This window comes from Macrobrachium rosenbergii, chromosome 26 (assembly GCF_040412425.1).
Source record: "Macrobrachium rosenbergii isolate ZJJX-2024 chromosome 26, ASM4041242v1, whole genome shotgun sequence".
Classification (NCBI taxonomy): domain Eukaryota; kingdom Metazoa; phylum Arthropoda; class Malacostraca; order Decapoda; family Palaemonidae; genus Macrobrachium; species Macrobrachium rosenbergii.
This window is the reverse complement of record NC_089766.1, coordinates 38,146,144-38,164,552: the sequence shown is the minus strand read 5'-3', so window position 1 is coordinate 38,164,552 and position 18,409 is coordinate 38,146,144.

Sequence of the window (18,409 nt, the reverse complement as noted above, 5' to 3'; positions counted from 1 at the left end):
TTTTCAACTGAAATAGTAATGGTATGGTCACATACAACATTGTGTCTAAGACTGTAACCATAAAAAGAAAAGAAGAGAAATACGGACTAAACACCAAACCAATCTATGTATAGGTCTCTCAACCTACACCTTTGAAAAATTCGAGGATAAGAAGGTAGGCATAGCATGACACGTTGGATGCTCAAGCTAGATTATCTACTGAAGAGAGGGCAATATTTATCTAGACTTCACATTTGCAAGTGCACAGAGCTGTGCAGGGAAGACCAGCTTGTAGCACTTGCACCTTTCCCGACAGCCTGCTTTGCATCCACATTTGGTAAGCTGTTGGCAACTCTTGGCTAAGGGCGAGTTGGTTGTCCAGAGGACTTGCCATGCTTCACCAGACTTTGCCATCCCCACTCAGCAGGGTTCTCTGGCTGTGGCTGACACTGGGTGGCCTGCCCCCCACACACAACCAGCCTGGTACGCAGCACGCTTGGTGTGTTGGAGGAGAGCTCCCTGGTTGGTGGAATGGCCTCATATGCCCTTTGTTTTCTGGCAAACATATCAAGTCTAGCCTCATCCACAGTGCCAGCAGTGCTGGATCTTTCATACATAAGTATGACAAACCTCTCCAGGACCTTCAGGTCACTCTCTTCCACTCTGAGAGGGTAGTGACTCAGTTTGGAGAACACAGTGGAGGCCTCTGGAAAGATGTTCCATGTCTGCCAGGCGGTCTTCTTGCCCTTGCTCGGAAGGCTGACACTGTATCACAGCCTGTGAACGCATGGAAGAAGAGCATGCCATTCACCTTCTCCTGGCCCAGAGAGTTGCACAGGTCATGCACAGCAATCCAGCGCAGGCTCTGGCCTTGGCCAAATGCCACCCATAGCTTCTCTAGCCCTAGATTGTGGAGAGTGGAGAAAGCACTGACTGCAACGACAAGAACTTCTGTGTCATTTGCTTTAACCGTGATGGTCTTGGCTCCATGTTCTGTGGCATATTTGGCATGGAGAAAGATGCGGGTGTCAGCTTCCTCGTGAGAGCACTTTTCCAGTCCCTGAAGACTAGCCTCATGAGTGCTGAGGACAGCAGACCCTTTCGTGGCAATGACAACATTTGTGGCAGACATCTGGGCAACTTTGTCTGCCAGGAACTGGAACAACTCTGTCTTGTTGGCATCGTGTCTTAGGAAATTGAGTTGGATGGAATTGTGTTCTTGTCTGTCACCTTGCGCCTTCCTCCTTGACCACGTTGGAGCCTGGTCTCAGCTTTGAGGCTGGATGTATTGTATACATCAAATACAAGATGTGATGATGTGTACTTGCTGCTATAGGATTGTATCACAGGCAAGAAGTCGCAAAGTGCATAGCCCTCAAAGGTCTTTCCTTTCTTTGGTGGCAAGGCATGGACCAAAGCTGATCCATCTACAATGAGGACATCAGTCTTTGGTTCTTTGTCTTCTAGTGTAACATGACTCTCCAGGACCGAGGTCAGCTGAGACTTCTGACATGTGTACAGCCTACCACCCTCACTAAGGGAAGCTGGGAATGTTTGATTCTCGTGCTGGAAGAATTCCTGCAGATCACATTCACGGCTCTGACAGGATATAAATAGCTTTGAGAAAAGCTGGCAATCCTCCTTCAGAAGTTTCTGCTTTGACTGTTCTACAGGAGCAGCTTCTTGCCTGAAGAAGTCAGTTCTGTTCTTCTTTATCGGCTCATAGAAGGAGACTGCATTGTTTGCCAAAGAGTCTGAAAACTTGAAATTTAGTGCAGCCTCTGTCAAGGTGTGTCTGTAGAAGTTCTGCTGAGCTGGGGTGGGCAATGTCTTTGTTGTCAATGGAATACAGATCCTGGCTCTCTTCCTGAAAAGGACTTCCCAAGTGTTGCAAAGCCAATGACAGCTTGCTGACTCTCTCCAAGAATGTCTTCTGCGCATGAGGTGTTTGTTCATGGTGTGTTGTCTGCTCATTAGACTCTTACTTTGAACCTCTGTTTCGTATGCAGACACCAAGCGGATGATCTCTGGGCCAGCCACCATCCATCTTCTGAGTGCTGACGGATCTTCAGTCAGCCCAATGGCTCCGCCATCAGCCTTTATAAAGGCATTGGTCTGCTCATGAGCTTGGTCAAGAGCCATTGCTGAGAACTGGCGACTGGTCTTGTGCACAACAAAGTTGCCAGCCTTGAACTCCTTGTGCAACTCTGGGTGTGAACTCTCTAGGTAAGCATGTCCCTGAGGTGAATAGGCAGCCAACGAGCATAGTTTGTATTATTGTTGGAAAAGAAGTAGGGTATCAGCTCATGCAATGCCTGGCAGTAGAGGACAAAATTGGCCTCACGGAAGGACCTGATCAGTAGGAATATCACAAGTTCCATAGACAACACCATGTGCCAGAAGTGGAACTGTGGACTCTGCTGTCTTCGAAGGTCACACCACTCCTCAAACTCTAATGCCTGCTCATTGTTGTTTGCTTTCTCAGCACAGTAGTCAGTGTATGCTGTCCTCAGGAGTTTGTACAAACTAGAGGCTGTAACCTGGTGCATCTGCCGTGTCCTGGTTACACTTGCAGCTGACAGGAAGGATTCTGCAGTTCCAGATGAAGCAACTCCTGCCTCCACCAGAGCTCCTGTCCAACCACTGCCATGAAGAAGAGTACCAAGAGATGTCATTGCTGCCATCTCAATGTGCAGACCACCAAACATTACCAGATACTTGTCTTCGCCATACTGATCAGGCCACTGCCACTGCACCTGCTTTGCTACGGCATAGATTGGCTGATCAGCTGTGATTATGGGTATCTGGCCAGGGTTCAGAAAATCAGTGACATCCTGCACTTTCTGCATCACGTGTTTGATCGTAGCAACAGAATGAGCCTGATCACGCAGGAGAGGAAGCAATGAAGTTATGGTTACTTCAAATTCTGGGCTTCTCTTCATTGAAGCGTGATGAGCTGACCACGTCAGATTCACTGCATCATCTATTTCCTGGTTGACTTTGACCTTGTCTAGCCACTGATACTCCAGTGCAAGCTGTGGCCCCAAGATATCTGTGGGTGGCTTTGGTATTGCAGTGTTTTGGTGGCACAGGGTTCTTTGTTTGAAAGGAAGCTGGTGAGATGTTTGTGAATGTGTCCGGCAATTCAGGCACCGACCTCACTTTCTCAGGTGCAAACTTTAGTTGCTGTCTTTCCTGTCCAGTGTTCTCCTTGGTGGGGTGCTGAAATATGGAGATGCTAGTTCCATGGAAGGAGGTAGTGGCAGTAGTTGCAGATGGGTTGTGGTCGATGTTGTCCATCACTGCAGTGGTGAACAACCCTTTTCGCAGTACTGGGGGACAGACCACACCCTCCTCCACATATTTGCTAACTGTGGCATCTCCTAACTGTGCAGAGACCTCCAGTACTCTGTCATAAGAGATACTGAGGCCATACTGATGTAGCATTTCAACCAGGTCCTGGTTTTGGCATAGACTGAGAGTCCCATGTAGACTGGGAATGGTGTTTCTCTGTCTTTGGAGTGTCTATGAGTTGTTGCTCCCTCTTTGTATCGGGAGTAGCAGTTGAACTGCATGAGCTGTGCAATGGCCTGGTCTGACTTTGATGCTCCAAATCGTAACTGTGACTTGATGTCAGCCCCATGCTCAACCATCCCTACAAACTGGAGCAGGAGAGGAGGCACAGAATTTCGTACACAAGCCTCAGAAAATGTGCCATCAAACCGTGACTGATGATCAAGTATAGACTTTCTGAGAATATTTGCTGCTTTAGCAATGATAACTGCCTCTGAAAGATCAGATGATTGAGCAAGTGCTTTTCCCACATCCTTTTGAAATGCAAGTAATACATCTCTGCCAGATTTATGAGCCTCAAGTTCTGGAATTTCTGCCAGAAGTTTGTCTTTGAGTCTCGTGGAATTTACACTTGGTGACTCTACACCTAATTGTTCCAGACGTTGTTGGTAGAGGTGTAAAATATCTGCCACCCGAAATGTGACTGGATCATCTGAACAAAGGTTGTTTTCAACAATGTATGTCATCAGTTCTGACAGAACTAGTGGATACACATCTGATTCTGACTCAGTGCTACCTTGGTCTTTCTCAAGGCTCCTCAGGTAGGACCTTTTCTGTTGTAGAGGGCACAAAGACAGGCATGGTGATACTTAAACTCCTGTGCAATGACATCCCCACCAGTCAACTTAGCAAGGAGCTTGCCATCACTAAGTATCTCTGCACATTCACGCAATTTCAAGTCAAGGCCCTTAGTACTAGCCTGTCTGAGATCAGATGCAGGTGCCACTTTCTCAGAAAATGCAAACTTCATTGTCATGACTGGTTCGGCGCAGTTTTGCACGACTAGTCTCAGTGTTGCTGGTCTGGTCATTGGATTGTCGCTTTCTTGCACGGTCCAGTTTAGTGTTGTTAAACAACAAGCGACAGTTCACATGGTATTTTGCTGCATTTTTCCTGAGAGTGGCCTCTATGCCATCACCTTCATCCAGCCTTGCTGGATCCATTATCAGTGGCATTTCATTAATTTCACTGAACATGGGAATGTTCCTTGCCAGCATTGTGTACCCATCATGGTCTAGGACATGATGACTTGTGTTGTCTTTTGTCCTTCTGACAAAGACAACACAAACTCCAGTTTGTTTTTCTACTGCTCAATATTGGATTGGCATCACATTCTGCCATGATTTCACTTTTGATTAAGGCCGAGGGTTATCCTTTTTACCACCTTTTAACAAAGCACACATTCCTGTATGGGATTCAACTAGGTTCGGTCTCCTACACCTGGCCCGATCATTCATCCAGTGCCATTTAAGTCCCGTGTGATCTGTACACCATCCGGGTAAGTACATGAACCATCATGTACAGCCCCATACCCTTGGCTCGGCTCTCCCGCGCTGGCACATCCTGTCTATTCAGGTGCGGCTATCTAACTATAGCTGGTCTGGGGCTGTTAGAAAGCATTTGGGACACTAAACTAAACTATACTACAACTACTAGTCTAAGACTACAGGATTAGTAAAGCTGGATTAGCTGGCACTGAACCCCATGCTGAGTTACACAGCAGTGATGTCACCAGTGTGCCCTGGTTGTGTGCAGACATACACTCTTTTACATTTATTAATTTTCCTTCAAAATTGATGAGTTATTCGAAAGAGATGGCCTCATTAGGATCTAAAACCACAGAAACCAAGATCCATGCTTAAAACGATAATTGTTGAACGGGCATTATTTCTCATTATAATTATTGTTTCTACCTTTTCTTGACAGCCATATAGCCCCCATATTTAAAGGTAAACTGTACTGGGAAGCTGTAGAAACATAATATTCACAAGAAATAGTATGGAAGAGCTTTACCATATTGCTAGAAGCAAATACATGCCATTCTAGTGAAAAATTAGCCAAAATCTGTCGATACTGGCCGCCATCTTGGAATTTGGCCGCCATATTAAATTTTTGGCGTGGCCAGCGCCCTTTTCTGATAGAGGGAACTTTAAAGAGCACTTGTGCAAAATTTCATGCTTGTTTCACTATCTGAACGATTCTTATGAAATATGCAATTATCTGCTGCACTATAATGGAAGTGAGTGCAATTTGGAAGCCGCACGGCTACATCCTCGCGGCTACAGACGCTTCAGTCACTGCACTGACAACGCACCTTAAGAGGTATAGGACCATAACATCATGCAAAGCATAATGATGAATGTGTAAGATAGGAATTTGATTGAGGAAGTAAGAGAGACAGCAGAAGGACTCAAAGCGAGAGACAAGGAGAGGGAGTGTGGATCCAGTGTACTGCATATTATCCCCATGCAGCGTCTGGGACTGATACATGATGAATGAATCCCTTCCCTGAAAATCTGATTCGTCATCGGCTATTAAAGCTTTCTATACGGCATTCTAGCTCCTAGTTCGAGCCAATCCCGTCTGTCCACATTTCAGTCTCGTCTGATGTAGTTTCTTGTGTATTGTTAGTCATTCCACCGCTGATGATGGCGCTGTTCGCTATTCGGATGTTTGCAAGAATAAAAAAACAAATTCAAAGAATGCGCCTCTTTTTCGTTAGCTGTCTTTTGAAGAAAAGAATGACGTACACTTGGAGAAAAAGATGGAGAAAACTGACACATTTATATATATATATATATATATATATATATATATATATATATATATATATATATATATATATATATATATATATATATATAAATATATATATATATATATATATATATATATAAATGGCTTAAAAGTATAAAAGGAATGAAGGACGTTACAGTATATCAAGAAACGAGATGGCAAAGACTTGAGAGGAAAAGGCCATGGCGAACGGTTAATAAAGTGAGGTAAAAAACGGTTTTGAAACTGTCTGTAAAGATGAACAGCTTATTGAGGAAAAAGGAAGCAGCTGAGTGTTGGGTGAAAATGACGCTTAAATGATGTCAGGAGAACGTCATCCCCATGGAGATTGGGAGGCCATCTTAATATCACTGAAGAAATTCCAAGTATTTCTGTAAGTGACGTGAAAGAGGCTTAGCACAGATTAACCAGCTCCCGGGTTTTAGATAACGTAGCTGGAGAACATTCAAAATATGCTCATCCTTTCCTGTTTATTTACCTCTCTTTTATATATAGTATATATAGGGGAGAGTGGGGCACAGAGGGACGAAAAAAATAAAATTAATTGCCAAAAATTTATTTTCAGTCATAATTTAATGAAACTTTTGCATAATCTGCATCAATCTATATACTTCAAACAGTAAAGAGTTCGTCACCCTATGATTAATTTTTCATGGGTAGAAAAATACAAAATAAAAACTTTTCAAATTGTCCCACAGTGCCCCATAGCTGGGCAGAGTGGGACAGACCATAGGACACAGTGGGACGCACTTCAAGGAACATTTATGAGATCAAAATTAACATCAAAATATAGGTATGAGATTTGCCTCTTCGTTTTGCCACTTGATCTTGGTTCAGGCAATACGATTTTTATGTCTTTAATAGCCACAGAAGCTATATCAGGCACTTGAGGATACATAAACTGTGAGGTTTTTTCTTTTTTTCTCGGGTAAGAGACCTCAAAATCTCCAGTAAGATCTTTAGTTGAAATTAATATTCCAGTATAGTACTTCTTAGGTGCTGTGCTAAATTCAACTAATACAAAGTCACCCAATTTTGGTTCCCTTTCTAGCACTTTAAAGGCATGGGGATCAGTTATCATACTCTCCTCCTCAGGTACGTCATCAGATGAATGATCAGAAAGAATAGGTTCCTCATCAGTGGATGAAGTAGCTGGTTCTAAAAGGGCTTGGTCTTGGGATTTTTTTGTCTCTTGGTTTGTAGTAGTGCTCTTTCTTCTGGGGTGTCTGTGGCAATCATACTTCGACCTTTCTTACGTCCTCGTTTTGTTTCTTTTCGTGAATCAGCTTTTGGATATCCTCGGAATAACTGAGGGCTTAAGAATGCTTGTGGAGGTACCGATTCTCCAGATGGGCCAGCTCCTTCGTCTAATTCAAGTGTTGTATCATTTACCTCAGTCCCTTTAGCAGGCCTATCTGTGACAAAGCTAGGAGCAAAATCATGTTCAGTAAATATATTAGCATCAAATGGAAACATTCCACTTCTCCTGAATCCTGATAAAATGTTTGAGGGAGTCATGGATCGTTGGTGAGCAATGTTGACTATTCCAGCAACATCATAAATAGTTACTGGGACACCAGGCTTTTGTAAAAGGCGTGATTCCATGGCAGAGTAGTAATGAGCTTTAAATGATGAGTAAACTCCCACATCAAGAGGTTGCAGTTTATAACTACAATGTGCATGAAGAGTGAGAATTGTAATCCCATACTCTTTTGCTAAGTCTAGGACTTGAATGGATAGATGTGAATCGTGATTATCATATATCAAAAAAGTTAGGTTATAAAATGTTGCATTACTTGTACAAAGAGCTTATTTGTCATCCAACCTGTTGGGTTTGCTAAGCCAAGAGTGCCAGGGGGAGCTTCACTGATCATATGGGACTTAAAGTGTGTGCGAGGAAACACCATGGCAGGAGGGATGCTGGTACCTAATGCATTAATAATGCAACATGTTGTAACGTGCGCCCTTTTCACTGCTTGTTGTTTGATTGACTTGCTTGAAACCTTTCTATGCGATGACCTTTTGTGGTTTCTGGACTGTAGATGTAGTAGTTTCGTCCAGATTGTAACCTCTAGAGCCATCTGCAAAACTTTCATATTTACCATATACTTCTCTAAGCTTCGCAAAAAAGTTATCAATATTATGTTTGTTGAAAAAGTTGATCTTGAAAGTATACAGGCATCTGGTTTTCTAATACTAAGATCAGGTGTCTTTCATAAATCCATAGAGCCAGTCTTTCCCAGCCATTTTGAGTATATGCCATGATTGTGAAAAGATTTATAAAGCCAAAAATGCCAAAGCCATTGCATTGCGACCAGTTATGAATGGAATGAAGATTTCTAAAGATTTATAATCCTCTAAGACAAATTATGGTCTGTCAACAAAATCTACTCGCCATTTAGCTTAAAATGGCAGTTATAAGTAGATTTCGTAAGCTGAATAGGACCCATAATTTGTCTTAGAGGATGTAATTAAGTAATCTTTTAGAGTCACCTCTTTCATCAGATGTGAACACAGACCTGCATTCATAATTCGGTCGCAATCGAATAATCTCTCCTTCTTTGGCATTTTTGGCTTTCTGGACATATCTGGAAAGAAACTTAGACCTTTATATTTTCAACTATTTTAACTGTTTAGTCTAGGAGAATTAGATTAAAAAAAAATTACGGAGCTGAAATTTGCTCCATCAATTCCTGAAGAGATGTAAAATAACACAGTAAAAGTCACTAAGAATCCCCTGGAGCAGTTTGGAAAATTTAAGATTTTTTTATCCTTCAATATCAGTAATATTAGTACTAATGGTATGAGAGAGCCATTAGTATCAAGAGGCCTATTTGTAATTATGAAAGCCTGTGCAAATCTAAATAGGCTTTTTGAGGGAATAATTTTTCATAGCGCCAAGCTCTATCTTACAAGATAAGTCTTACCCCCTCGGTTCCAGTTTCGAAAATGAGCAAAATAATATGGGGGATATCAGAAATTTTCTCAAAATGCTCAAGGGAGAATCTATGTGACTTTTAGTGTGTTATTCTTCATCTCTTCAAAAACTGATAGAGCAAATATCTGCTCTATATATTTTTTTTTCCTTCATTATCCATATTTTGACCTAAAACTCCTGAACTAGTTGTAATGGGAATCTAAAAAAAAAATCCTTCATATTTTACTTAAATTTCCAGTATAGAAGAAATTCCCAATTCTACTACTTTCCTAAGTTTTTATATCTACTTTTCTATTTGTTCTGAATTTTCTCTACTTTATGAAGTTTTTTAATCTTTCAAACTTATTTATATTTTTCGTCAAACATCCTACGTATAGGCCTATTTATTTACTCTTTGATCTCGTGGTTATCTACTAAAATATTTACCCTCAAAATATTGTCTACCGATGCTTCAATTTATTTGTCTACAATACTACATGAACTGAGATACTGAAAGGATGAAATACAAATATTTCAATCTGATGTGAAGAATGTTTCGTGCAACTCCTTTTATTTTTGCTGCCTTTCTTAGGCTAGTTCCATCTAATACTAATTTCACAGCTTCTTTCATAGAATTTTCATTAGAAGTTCCAATGTCTGTTTTTCTTTCCCTATTTCTTGGCATTGTGTAGTCCTGTAAACAAGAATTTTGATGTGTAAAGCTAACATTTAGGTTCAAATAGCAATACAGTATAGAATACTATACTTGTCATTGGCCGATGACAAGTATTGTTTGAAGATTTTAAGACAAACAGTGTAAATGTATTGATTCAAAAGCATGGGGCACAGTGGGACACTGTCCCACTCTGCCCTTCAAAGATTCTTGTCCCACTGTGCCCCATTATAATAATTTGACAATGAAATGAATACAGGCCCTTACCAATAAGCACATGGCAAATATTTATCCAGTTGTCATATCTGCATTCATTCCTATATTCGATCACTGTATGTTGGGATTACTAGTACAGACACTGAACACTTGAATGCAAAACAAGTGAAAAGAAAAAAATTTACTTTACTCACCAAAAATCAACAAATGATTGAAAAAAGTTTCAGTCTGTTGATCCCCCAGCCAAAAATGGCTCAATGTTTACATTTTTAGTTACTCTCTCTGCCACTAGCAGCTCATTCGAAAAAGTTACCAATTAGTCACTTAAAAAGCCAGTGTCCCGGTGTACCCCATGTCCCACTCTGCCCCACTCTCCTTATATATATATATATATATATATATATATATATATATATATATATATATATATATATATATATATATATATATATATGTGTGTGTGTGTGTGTGTGTGTGTGTGTGTGTGTGTATGTGTGTGTGTTTTGTTTACTTAGTTACATGTCAGAGATTTTAACTAATATCAAAATATGTTCTCTACCGAAAAACCAGCAGAAAAGTCTATCAGATATGTCTGACTATTGAACAATAGCTTTAGAATCCATTATATCGAAACTATTCGAATGTAATTTTAGAGGGATGTCAGAAATATTTTGAAACAACGGATACCCAACTGGCTTATAAACCTTTCATATCTCAGATATGGCTTTTTTTCGGTTAAAACAAGCTTCTTAGAGTTGTTTCGTTTTCCTTTGTTCCACGGACCTCTCAAAAGCGTTCGACCTTGTTTACCATAAAAAGATGTTTGATATTTTAAGGCAGAGAAAAGTATCACTTTACATAACAGAAATACTGATAACCTTGTATGCAGCCCAGGTCAGGGGTTTAGAGTAACATGGGGAAAAAAATGGCAATTAAAATGTAAACTGTCAGACTGGGGCCTTCCTTGACCATCTCATTTCTTGAAGGCGTCTTCTTGTTATTGTTTAGGTAATTAAGTCGTTTGTTGGCCGAAGGAGCAATTTCCTTGAAAATATCTAATTATAGATTGGGCGTCAGGCATACTAACTGGTCTTTGAATACGGCTTCGGAGGTGAAGGCCTTGTTTCCTTGGTGAGTGCTCCCTCTACTATTCTTCTTCTATTGGTATTATGCGACTTCCAGATAATCTTTTCCTTGCCGAAAGAAATCTGATGGTCCAAGTGAAGACACTGGTTGGCTACGGCAATGTTCCTGGCCCCGGTCCTACATGCATTTTTATGCTCGGCTAATTTGATTGAGCAATCTCTTCCAGTCTCCCCGACATAGATTTGGGCACAACCTTTACAGAGAATAATGTACAGTAGACACCAGTTTTGGGTACAGTGACACTGTCAGTCAGTATTAACAATACCTCCCACCCAACGTGGGTTGTCGGAATAAACATGTGAAAGTTTGTTTTCTTGCCTGAACGAATTGCAGGAGTTCAAAGTAAATTGCCCTTTTCCTAGATATACAATCCCGAAGTCTTTTTTTTTTTATCATAATCCCACCTGTAACCAAACCCACAATTGTAGTAGCCACATGATGGGGTAGCACCTGTCAAAGCCCATCCACAATTGTAAGCGCCTTGTTAGGCTTCAGCGACTGAATCAGCTGTTGCGAAAGGCACAGTTTTTTAGAATTTGTCCTCATATTTATTTATCATTGATGTAGCACTTAATCTTAGGCAATGTATTTGGATTGTTAATACCAGAAAGAAGCATTTCGAGTCAGTTTAGGAAATAAAGTAGAAAATACTTGGTCATTGTATTTATTGGATAACCATTGCTCATATGTGCTCATTACTCCTGTGGTACTCGCGCATTATTCCGGCATTGTTGTTATTCATATTGGAATTTTATTCTTGCGGGTTGGTCTGAATAACAAGAGATTCCAAACCTGGACATTCATTCTATACATTTCGTTCACTGACTCATTAATGACTCATCATTAACCTTGCAGTGCTCTGACGTCATCACTTATACGGGACCTGCCTGTAAATACTTTAAAAATGATGCAAATGTTTTCTGTTTTATTTATCCTCATGTTTCATGTCATTATATTTAAAAATCAAATACCAACGTATTTCCTGGTTCATAATTCCAATGAAGAAGTGCTTTCTATCTTGAAAAATTTATAAAAACTCTTGAATGGAATCTTCAAAGCTTACTTCTTCCTTCACGTATCAGAAGTTGATAGACGAGATATACAGTATATTCTCACTGTTGTAGACACAATGGGTAGTATTCAGGAACAGTTGCTTTTTCCTTAACAATAGTTAAAAGTGACAGAAGCACAAAGTGCTTTTGCTCTGCCAGTTTGAGTTTTCCTTTTTATTTATTTAATTTTTTTTTGCTAAGGCCCTTTCTGACGGCGCCCCAGTTACACTCATCTAAATAGAAGTGGAGAGTAAAACAAAAAACAAATCCGGTCTGCTCTTTAGCGCTCCGTTGTCGATGAAAATCCGCCGTTCACATCAAATTTGTTGTGAAAAATAAACTAGACCGGAAAATAACAGATTAAATGTTCTTACTCTCTCGGCATTTGCCCCATCAAAGAATTAAATGAGGACGTCATGATTATGGCCGCGTGAGTGTTTGTGGTTTAACGAAATTCCTCTGGAAAGAATTTGTGTTAGTCAGGATAAGTGACCTCATTCACAGATCAGCCTTTTGGCAATTAGGTTTTGTTGCTTTTGGGGAATTGCTGAAATATTGAAAAAAACAAACCAAACTCTTTGTTCCAGCGCTGCAATTTTTGAAACCGGAATAATCATTATACTGATGGCCCTGTAGGAGGGTATTGCCGTTAATGCATCCCGTGGTGAACCGTGGCATTACTTAAGATTCTTCGCAGTGTTCTTTTCGGCCCCAGATGCAACCCCTTTCATTCCTTTGTACCTCCATTCATATGCTTTTTCTTTTATTTTTACTTTCCCCCTCCTAACAATTGTTTCATAGTGCAACTGCGGTAGGTCTTCCTCCTGTTACACCTTTAGAACCATTCTACTCTATTTCCCTTTCAGCGCTGAATGACCTCATAGTTGCCACCGCTGGGCCTTTTACCAAAATTTCATATTCCATTCTATTCCATTATATTGATGATCATAAGTGTTTTGCATTCGCTGGTTCGACCTGATTTGTTTCCTGTTTCATTCCTTGTCGAAGGAAGGTTAATCATTTCAGTAAAAACAACATATTAGGAGTACTTATGGAAGGAGACTTCATGCGATTAAATACGTAGAGCTATTTACGACAGACAGGTATTGGAAGAAACGGGTCAATCCAGATCGCATCCTGTCCCAGGATATTATAGATTATTAATCCTCTTCAAATTGTGTTCCATGAAAGTCTTATTCATTGAGCCAGGCTTCATGACTCCTGGAAAATGTTCCTGTTATTGCTCTTCTTCATTACTCCAGACTCAGACATGCTTCAGTCTTCAGTCTGGAAACATTAAACAATCTGATCCGCTTCCAGTTTTATAAACAGCTTGGTGGCACAGATTTGATCAAATAGAAGAATTGTAGTATTGATACTGAGGGTCTGTTGATGCTCGACCCGTCTTGGCGACGTTTTCAGTGGCACGTCATCATCACGACCTCTTCCGGTGACGTCATAAAGCCTCATATTTTCGGTGTTTGTTGTTTTCTGATGAAGTTTTGTGACGTCCGAACAGAAAAGCCTTGATCAGTGATTCTGTAGCCTCGACATCTTCAAGGTATGAAATCCGGAAGGGGGCTAGTGCCGTCAATTCACCTCCTGTGGTGCACTGTGGGCATTACTAAAGTGTTTCAGCGTCCCTCCTGCCCCCTAGCTGCATCAGATCCTTAGCCTTTTACTTTAAAACTTCACTCTTCCTGTCTCAGTCTTGCTGTCCAACCCCTCTAACTTGCTTAGTGCAGCTGAGGGTTTCTCCAGTTCACCTTTAGATCCTTGTAATTCATTTTGACTGTTTTCTTGATGTTTTTATCTTGCTGTGAACCACCTAAATTCCTGTCTTCATTGTCTCAAGCGCTGAATGGCTGAAACGCCTCAATTTCTTAAACTAATCAGTCAATCTTTTCGTGATGTCTAGACAGGATTAACGTAGTGGAAACGATTGAATGTGGTTAAGGTTGCGTTATAATCATCAACTCCAGTCACCTCCTTGGACTATTCAGTTTCCACGTGTAGAGATTCATGATGAGGGAAGTTTGTCGAGCGGTGCAGAATTCAGTCTCCCGCTTATGAACAAACCTTATTTTCACTTTGATTATTGATTCTAATTAATTCTCCTTTAAAGTGGTATGTGACCACCTGATAACAATATAAATGAAAGAGAGGATGATATTCTCATGAATAAATTTCCTCTTTCATTAAAAGAAGCCCTAAATCTCTCTTTAATGACAATCAGGTAATGAATGTCTGGAGGTGCTCTGTGATAATACCATGCTCTAATTTAACACCCTTTACTTATCCTAATAGATATTTCAGTTTACTCATGTCTTAAACTTCCCTTTATTATTAACGTAGATATAGTCTGGATTTAGAAACATTTGAATAAATTGTATCCTATAAGTTATATATGTATACATACATAATATATATATATATATATATATATATATATTATATATATATATATTATATATATATATATATATATATATATATATATATATGAATGTATTTTTACGTTTATGTGTCAAACCTGCATTACCTACCACAGCCTCAGTAGGCAATTGAGTTTTCTTATGCCTCCTATTTTTGCTGTCCAGTTTTTTCTTTTGTTGCTTTTTCCTCCTCGACTCTTCCAGCGACATTTTTATATTGAGGAAAACGTAGGTCAAGCTGAAGGTTGAACCGGACTCGTTTTGATAGGGGCTTCTTAACGGACCTCAGTGACTCCTGGAAAAGGTCTTTAATGTTTTCTGATGCTCCTGTAAGACTTCTCACCCTTGCAAGTTCGGCCGCTCACTAGAAATGCTTTTTTTGGGCTCTGTTTACTGCTTCTGGTCAGCTTAGGTCACTAGCGTTACAGGTCGCTCATTCAGAAGAGAAGCGACATCAGGAAATGCCACTGAGATTTGAAGGCCTGGTCACTATTCCGTCCAAATGCAGTGCACTTGAATGGGCCATTGACTGGGAACGCTTATATTAATTAGCTCGACCTCACCTTTCGCCCTTTCAGTGCATCACTCCCAGGGGTTTCAGCTTCGCTCATTTTGAGAGGGAAGTTAGCTGGTCTCTTGGAGACATGAGAGAGAACACTTTTGAACACTGGAGAGTTATCATAGGTTTAATATTTGAAATAAACTCTAATATTTGTGATGCCTTTTCGTCACTGGAAATGAAAGTTGTAGGTCATTTCAATGTCAAAATTCATTAAGGTAAATACATTGAGTTTATCTCAAACACAGGAATCAGATAATTTGAATTGTTGGTAATCGAAACTAGAATGAATACATAAGTAAAGTTTTTTCCATTTGTTACAGATCTTGTACTTTTTGTATTTTGCTGTATGATAGTTCCTGTTCCGGTTGGAATGATTGTCAAGATTTTAAAATCAAATATAAAGGTTAATCCATGATTAATAAGCTGGTTTCCGTTACTTAAAAATGTATCATATATTTTTATAGATGAAAATATGGTTTTTATCGTCTTTTTGATCAAGATTCAACCGAAACAAAAACCGTCGGGCTTTTGGATTTATATAGAATTTTTTACGTATTTTTTCTGGAGTAACGAGAACTAAAAGAGATATCATAATATACTCTATTCATGGAGGTGAATACGAAAGGAAGAAGAAATTCGGGCCATCTGGTATGCAGAGTCACATGACCGTCTTGGGAAAAAGTGATTTACAAAACTGCTCCTGTCAGTATGTAATGCGCTCTTCCCTTGGTGAACAGCCATTGAGATCCTCCCTAAGGGCGTCGTCAATGTAATTTATTTCAAAGGATGACTAGTGTATGACACACATTTCTTTTCCTCGAGCGCTTTCCTCCATAAAAACAAGAATACTTTTCGTAATTGGATGTTAGAGCCTAGGATTTCTCTTATCACTTATGAAATTAATATTTATTCCTTTTCCCTAAAGTGAATCGAGTCACAGCTATGCAGCCAGATGCACACCATGTACTTAACTCTCAGGTAAAAGTTTTTGCAAAAGTCGATTATTTTTAGTAATTTATCTAAACACAGTAAGGAAGTTTTTCTAAAATACCTTTATATCATGGCCGAAGGTAAAACTAGTTAATTTCAAAAGCATTATAAAAAGAGTGTTGCAGAATGCGATAATCAGTCAATAAATCATGTCAGTCACCATCCGACAACACTTCAGGAATAACTGAGAGGCCTCCATCTGAGGCTGAAGACAGTAACAGCGAGGAGGACTTTCACTCTAACAGGAAGAGAGAGAACAGAATAGAGCAAATTTCAACAAGACTCAACTTCCATCAAGACATCCCTGGAAGGAAGGAAAGCCAAGTTGTCATAAATCCATATATCTCAAGATATATCAACGTTACTTTACTTAAAATTTTCTACATATCCAAAATACCCGTAGGTGAGTAGTGGCGTCAGTGCACCTCATGCGGTGCTCTGTAGGCATTACTTAAGGTTCTTTGCAATGTTCCTTCGGCACCTAACTGCAACCCCCTTCATTCCTTTCATTGTACCCTCATTCTTATTCTTTTCCTTCCGTCTTACTTTCCACCGTCTCGCAATTGTTTCTTAGTGCAACTGCGAGGCTTTCTCCTGTTACCTTTCAACCTTTCATATCTCATAGGTCCCCCGGGCGCGGCCTTTTGGTTTTAAATTGTATAATCGAATCCAGTCCATCTCCAAGATCAATCACAGGGAGAGTAACTAATAAAAGCTGCATATAGCAGAGAGCCGTGTCCATAGACGAACCAGATGCCTTCTTGCTCTTATCCCTGTATATCATACTAATCCACTTGTCCATTAAGGAAGGACTGGATCAAGTCAACAAATCCGAAGGCCAATAAAAAGTCGACTGACCTCATCCTCAGGTCAGAGAGACGAATACATAAACAATTCCGTCATTTATTTCTCTGTTTCTGTCATTGATGCTGAAGACGGAAGCTTGCACTTCTGGCGCTCCTCTTAAGCTTGATCAAGAACTTTGACACGGGAAACTTCACCAAACAGACACACAGACACACACATTATAAGCAAAGAATTAGTCTCTCTCTCTCTCTCTCTCTCAGGTTGGTAAAGCAGTTGTGAAGTGGCTGGTTCACCACACCAATGAGCTGTTAGCCAAATACATCACAGAATGTTGGAATGTGATGTTAGACCACCTCATTTGCCACCAAGGCCAGGTCATGGGGAGAGAGTGGTCCCTACACCCTCATGTACCAGAAAGGCTGTTAAGGTTGAGGGACAACTGGTGATTGATGTGTGCACCATGCAGTGAAACCAAGAAGCTTCTATGTTCTGTCTTCCAGTGCTGGAACCCTGGGCTGTTACTGATATCTTCCAGCAACCTTGGGGATAACCTTAATGTGTATGACTGACTTCTGTTCAGCCCCATCCATTGAGTGATTAACCTGTTTCAGGATGCTTTTGGTGGCTTCTCATCAGCCACGTGCCAGTGGCCAATGGTCTGCTGGGCCTTCTTATCAAGATTCTTATACTCCCAGCTGCATCTGCTAAGGTCCCACCGTAGAGTTACTTGCACTTTTGCAGCAGGAAACTGTCCAGCACCTCATTTTTTGTGCAGGGTTGTGGAGGAGGTGTGGGTATTGTCAGAAGTGCAGGTGTCTCAGGCAAACTGGACTACCTAATGGTTGGTGTTTTCAAAGGGGTATCAGTCTGGTAGGAGACACTCTTCAGGAGATTGTAGTTTATCATTTACTTCTAATGAGACAAGTTCTTCTCTGTTTCTGTTAAAAAGACTACAGCTCAGTCATTTAGCAAATTCAGGCCATTGTAGGTACAGAAGGTACGGAAGGAGGTATTCAAGAACATCATCTTATTCTGGTAGGAAAATGAATTGTTAAGTTTTGTAAGAGGGCTCATGGAGTCAGGGACATTGTTCTGTTCATCTGTGAGGAACCTCGTTGTTTCATTAAGTACTGAGCAGGCGTTTGCCGTGCCAGAACACCTGTACCTCTTCCTACCTATAAGTGCTTGGAAACTTACTCCATAGGACCCAGGTGGTTGCTCAACATGTAGTTGCCCAAGTCCTTCTGGGGCAGAGAAAGTTTTTTATTCATGCAGGAACAAATTGCAGTTGACTGTAATTTGTATATTCCCTAGATATACAAACCTGAAGTCTTTAACGGTGATGTCACCTCTAACCAAGATCACATTTCTCTCTGTTAATGAAGGAAAGTGTGAATCACTTTACAGAATGGGCGGGTGTTTCCCCCAACCTGTTCCTCACTTGTCACTAACCACCTGTTATCAAGCTCTAGTGAGTGAATT